Source organism: Rhinopithecus roxellana, chromosome 10 (assembly GCF_007565055.1).
Source record: "Rhinopithecus roxellana isolate Shanxi Qingling chromosome 10, ASM756505v1, whole genome shotgun sequence".
Lineage (NCBI taxonomy): Eukaryota > Metazoa > Chordata > Mammalia > Primates > Cercopithecidae > Rhinopithecus > Rhinopithecus roxellana.
The window spans coordinates 47,064,817-47,069,972 of NC_044558.1; the positions used below are offsets into that span (position 1 = coordinate 47,064,817).

A 5,156-nucleotide genomic window follows, 5' to 3' on the forward strand; every position below is an offset into this window, starting at 1 on the left:
TGCAGTGTGTGAGACAACCGCTTACTCCAAAGATCTGTTCATCCAATTGCTGATACTCTCCTTTCCCAGTTCCCTACTCTCTCCTCTGGCTCTTAAGTTGAGAAATATCAGAAGCAAAAAGTCAGAAAAACCATGATGCTATCTGTGATTTCACTGCTCCCTCTTTCGGACATAGACTGCACCTGCACCATGAGAGTCATCCACTTTCCACGGCATAATAAAATAAGTGACTTTCGTTTCTGTATTTCTACTTTGTAACCAAAACTATCAAAAGTTAGTTAGTACATAAAGACTTCAAATTAATATCTTTTTATATATTTACCTATTTAGATATATCTATCTGCCATAGCTATATAAATACAGACAGGTAGATGGATGATAGAGAGATGGAGATATGGCTAGAGATATAGATAGATATAGGTGATAGGCTTGTTTTCCTTCTGTTTGTTTTTTCTAAGTCTTTGTGACATGGAATTTCCCTCCACAAAGTATTTAAAAATATTGTTAACAATTGACAATTTACCCTTGACTTGATGTCTTTTTATCAAATTCTATTTCATACCTTTTTTTTAAAATTATTTATTTATTTATTTATTTTGAGACGGAGTCTCGCTCTGTCGCCCAGACTGGAGTGCAGTGGCCGGATCTCAGCTCACTGCAAGCTCCGCCTCCCGGGTTCACACCATTCTCCTGCCTCAGCCTCCCGAGTAGCTGGGACTACAGGCGCCCGTCCACCTCGCCCAGCTAGTTTATTGTATTTTTTAGTAGAGACGGGGTTTCACCGTATTAGCCAGGATGGTCTCGGTCTCCTGACCTCGTGATCCGCCCGTCTTGGCCTCCCAAAGCACTGGGATTACAGGCTTGAGCCACCGTGCCCGGACCAATACCTTTTAATCATAATATTTATCTAGTTTTCTGATGTGATGTCTTTCCCCTAAAAGAGAAATTGGCTCAGCACAAATCACAAACTTTGTATGACTGTTCTTTTAATTTTATTATTATTATTATTATTATTATTATTTGGACAGAGTTTTGCTCTGTAGCCCAGGCTGGAGTGCAGTGGCATGATCTCGACTCACTGTAACCTCTACCTCCTGGGTCCAAGCAATTCTCCTGCCTCAGCCTACTGAGTAGCTGGTATTACAGGCACATGCCACCACTCTCAGCTAACTTTTTGTATTTTTAGTAGAAACAGGGTTTCACTATGCTGGTCAGGCTGGTCTTGAACTCCTGACCTCAAATGGTACATCCTGTCTCGGCCTCCCAAAGTGCTGGGATTACAGGCGTGAGCCACCACCCCCAGCCATATTATTATTATTTTTGAGACAGGCTCTGTTTCAGAGGGCTGGAGCTGCAATCACAGGCTCACTGCAGCCTTAACCTCTTGTGCTCAAGTGATCCTCCCACCTCAGCCTCCTGAGTAGCTGGGACTGCAGGTGTGTGCCACTATGCCCAGCTAATTTTTGTAATTTTGCAGAGATGGGGTTTCTCCATGTTACCCAGGCTGGTCTCAGAACTCCTGGGCTCAAGTGATCTGCCCGCTTTGACCTCCCAAGGTGTTGTGATTACAGGTGTGAGCCACCACGCTCAGCACCAACTTTATTATATTTTATTCCTTTCCCGTCTATTCTTCCCTCCCTCCCTTCCTACCTTTCCTGCTTTCTCCCCTATTTTTTGTGATCTTTTGTAACTGCTGAAATGATCACATGTATTCCTTGCTACAGTGCAAGGTATATTGGGATAACAAAATATATGGGGAAGATAATAGCCATATATAAGTCAGAGGGTCCCTCTATTACTTTTGTTATTCATTAAGTTGAGCCAAGGTTTTGTTGGCTTTACAATTAATTGGGAGATACAAGCATATGATGCAAAATTAATGTGGTATCAAAATGTACACAGTGAGGGAAAAGTCTGTTTTACACATCAGCTTCCCGCCTAAGGGACAATCTCCGTTGCCTGCTCCTTAACACATGTATTTTAAAAGCGAAATTCTCTGCACATGGTTAACAAAATGAAGTGGAATTTCAGAGTGATATTATGTTCCTCATTTAATAGAGAGAAAAAAGAATATGCCCTCAAATACCCTTCTGCCTCCCTTCCCCTCTCTCCCTTCCTTCCTTCTTTTTTGAGATGGAGTCTTGCTCTGTCGCCCAGGCTGGAGCACAATGACGCGATCTCAGCTCACTGCAACCTCTGCCTCCTGGGTTCAAGCAATTCTCCTGCCTCAGTCTCCCTGAGTAGCTGGGATTACAGGCACGTGCCACTATGCCCGGCTACTTTTTGTATTTTATTTTATTTTTCACTGTTTAAGGAATTTTTATTAAAGCAATAATTTTATAATCTGAATTACGTTTCCTTGCTCAGTTATCAATTCTGTTACTTAAAACAGAACTGACATTTTGAGCTATTCCACAATAAAGAATTACAAAATTAAAGAAAGGAATGCTTTAAATTGTTGTACTTTACTGAAAATTCTTTTTCCCAGAGTCTATAAAACATTAATGTGTTTTCATATTTTACTATTTGTGTGTGTGTGTTTTAATTTTTTAAATCAGTAAGTAGTCTAGAACTAGCGTTATGTTTGCTAGACCTGGCATTTGCTTGGTACATAAGGTTCAAAGTTTCTTTTCAAATTTATTTTATAATTTGCAATGTTTTTTCCATAATATTTACATTTTTTGATATTTAGATATTTTTCTTCTGTGAAGTAAAAGTTTCTTTTCGTGGTCCCTGATCAATTTTAAACAGTTGGAACATGGGTGGCACTGTTAACTGCGTTCTGGGCAGCCTCTTTAGCTTGGTGGGCTTGTAGTACAGCTACAGCTTCATCAGCCTTAGAACGGAGTGACTCAGGAGACTCCAGCATATGAAGAAGTTCTGAATTACCAATCTCCAACAACATGCCAGTGATTTTACCAGCGAGAGTAGGGTGCATGGCTTGAATAAGAGGAAACAGCCGTTCACCCAACATTTGCTTTTGCTCTTGAGGATGGGCAGACACCAACATGGAAGCAGTCAAAAGGTTCCTGACCTTGTACATGAACAGCAGGCTGTTGCATTGTAACTTGTGGCTGTGCATTACGATGTTTCTGAGGATTTCGAACTCCCGTAGCATAGTTATAATGTGGAGTTGCACAGCAGCAGCTGCAGGACATGGACAAATTGTCTGTGTTGATGTGTTAGCAACATGCTGTATTGACATGACTCGTGGAACCTGTGAAGAAGCTGGTCTTATAGTACCAAATGGTGGTCTAGGAGCAGCTGGGCAGATAGCACTGGGCATATTTTGGAATGGATGAGGTCTGGCTCCCTAGGCAATCCAGCGAGGACTTGGTCTTAGTTAAGCAATTTGGCTAGAAGGATGGTATGCAGCACCGCTCTGAGTCTGTGGGAGAGCTGCCATGAAGTAACCTGAAGGAGGTGCTGGCTGGTAGGGGTTGATTACAGGGTTGGGCGTAGCTCATACACTTGCCATTTTCTGCATATACTGGTTAGTGAGGTGAGCCTGGCACTCTTCTTTGCGCTGAGCTAAAGCTACATACAATGGCTTTGTGGCCACAATTCTACCATTCATTTCTGTAACTGCTTTAGTGGCTTCTTCTGGTGAAGAGAAACATACAAAACCAAACCTTTTGCTGCAACCACCCTCCATCATAACCTTTGCACTAGTGATTGTACCAAATGGAGAAAGCTCTTTCCGGAGACGTTCATCATCAATGCCATCATCAAGATTTTTCTCATAAAGATTAACACCGTGGCATCTGGTGATCCCATCTTGCTTCATCTGTTCAAACTTGCGCTTAAGTTCTGTCTGCCGTTTCACTTTTTTCTGAGCTCTACCAACATAAATTTGTTTTCCATTGAGCTCCTTTCCATTCATTTCATCCACAGCTTTCTGTGCATCTTCAAGCCTTTCAAAGCTTACAAATCCAAATCCTTTGGATTTTCCACTTTCATCAGTCATTACTTTCACATTTAAGGTAGGCCCAAACTTGCCAAAGAGATCCTTAAGGGTTTCATCATCCATGTCTTCTCCAAAATTCTTAACGTAAACATTGGTGAACTCATTTGCCCTAGCTCCAAGTTCAGCTTCTTGTTCTTTACGAGACGTAAATCGTGCAACAACTACTTTGCAATCATTTAGGAGCATTCCATTCATTTTTTTCCATAGCTCTTTCAGCTGCTTCCTGTGTCTCAAAGTGTACAAATCCATAGTCCTTGGAATCATTTTCATCACAGATCACCTTACATGAAAGGATGTTACCAAAAGGAGAAAATGTATCATACAGTGCTTATTATCAATGGATTTGTCCGGATTTTTAATATATGTAGCCCACTCCACTTCTGCGAAGTGATGAATCACGCTGAGACCACACGATGCCTACTGCCTTGCCCTTTACAACATCAAAATTCATAGTGTTCACAGCATGCTCCGCGTCCGCCGGCTGCTGGAAGTTCACATACGCGCAGCCCAAAGAGCAGCAGGTGTTCATGTCCCTGCAGACCGGATGGAGAGGATGGGCGAGGCCGGGCTGAACTCGTAGAGCATCACGCGGGTCACGTCTGGATGGAGGTCCCCCACGTAGAGCGAGGACGTGGGGTAGCTGGGGGCACTGGGGTTCATCTCAGCAGGGCTGCCCGCAGGGCCACGGGCGGCGACCTTTCCGTGAAAGGAGGAGCGCGAATGCCGGGGGTGGGAGCCGGAGACGGGAGGAGGTGAGCGGGGGCAAGCGCAGAGGGCCAAAAATCACCCGGAATCGAAAACTACTCAACCGCCCCAGAGCGGTGTTGATCCGCTGCCGCTGGCTGCGGGCGAGGGTGGCGGTGTCAGTCTGGGCAGCGGGAAGGCCTCGGTCTCTTGGTTCCTTCTTGAAGCTGCTGCGGGCGGGCGGGTCGGCCTCGGCTGCTTCTAGGGGTTATTTTATAAAAGAGGAAGAAAGAAAAAAAAATAAAAGTCTACGGCGGGGGAGAGGCAGAATTTTTGTACATTTTGGGGAAGTTTAAAAAATTTTTTTAGCCGGGCGCGGTGGCTCAAGCCTGTAATCCCAGCACTTTGGGAGGCCGAGACGGGCGGATCACGAGGTCAGGAGATCGAGACCATCCTGGCTAACACGGTGAAACCCCGTCTCTACTAAAAATACAAAAAAAAAAAA

The 5,156-nt window shown here is 43.9% G+C and overlaps 1 pseudogene; it reads right to left on the reverse strand.

Annotated features, from left to right (window-relative positions):
* Positions 1 to 2,740: 2,740 nt before the first annotated feature.
* Positions 2,741 to 4,627, reverse strand: LOC104680837 (annotated as a pseudogene).
* Between the last annotated feature and the right edge of the window lie 529 nt (positions 4,628 to 5,156).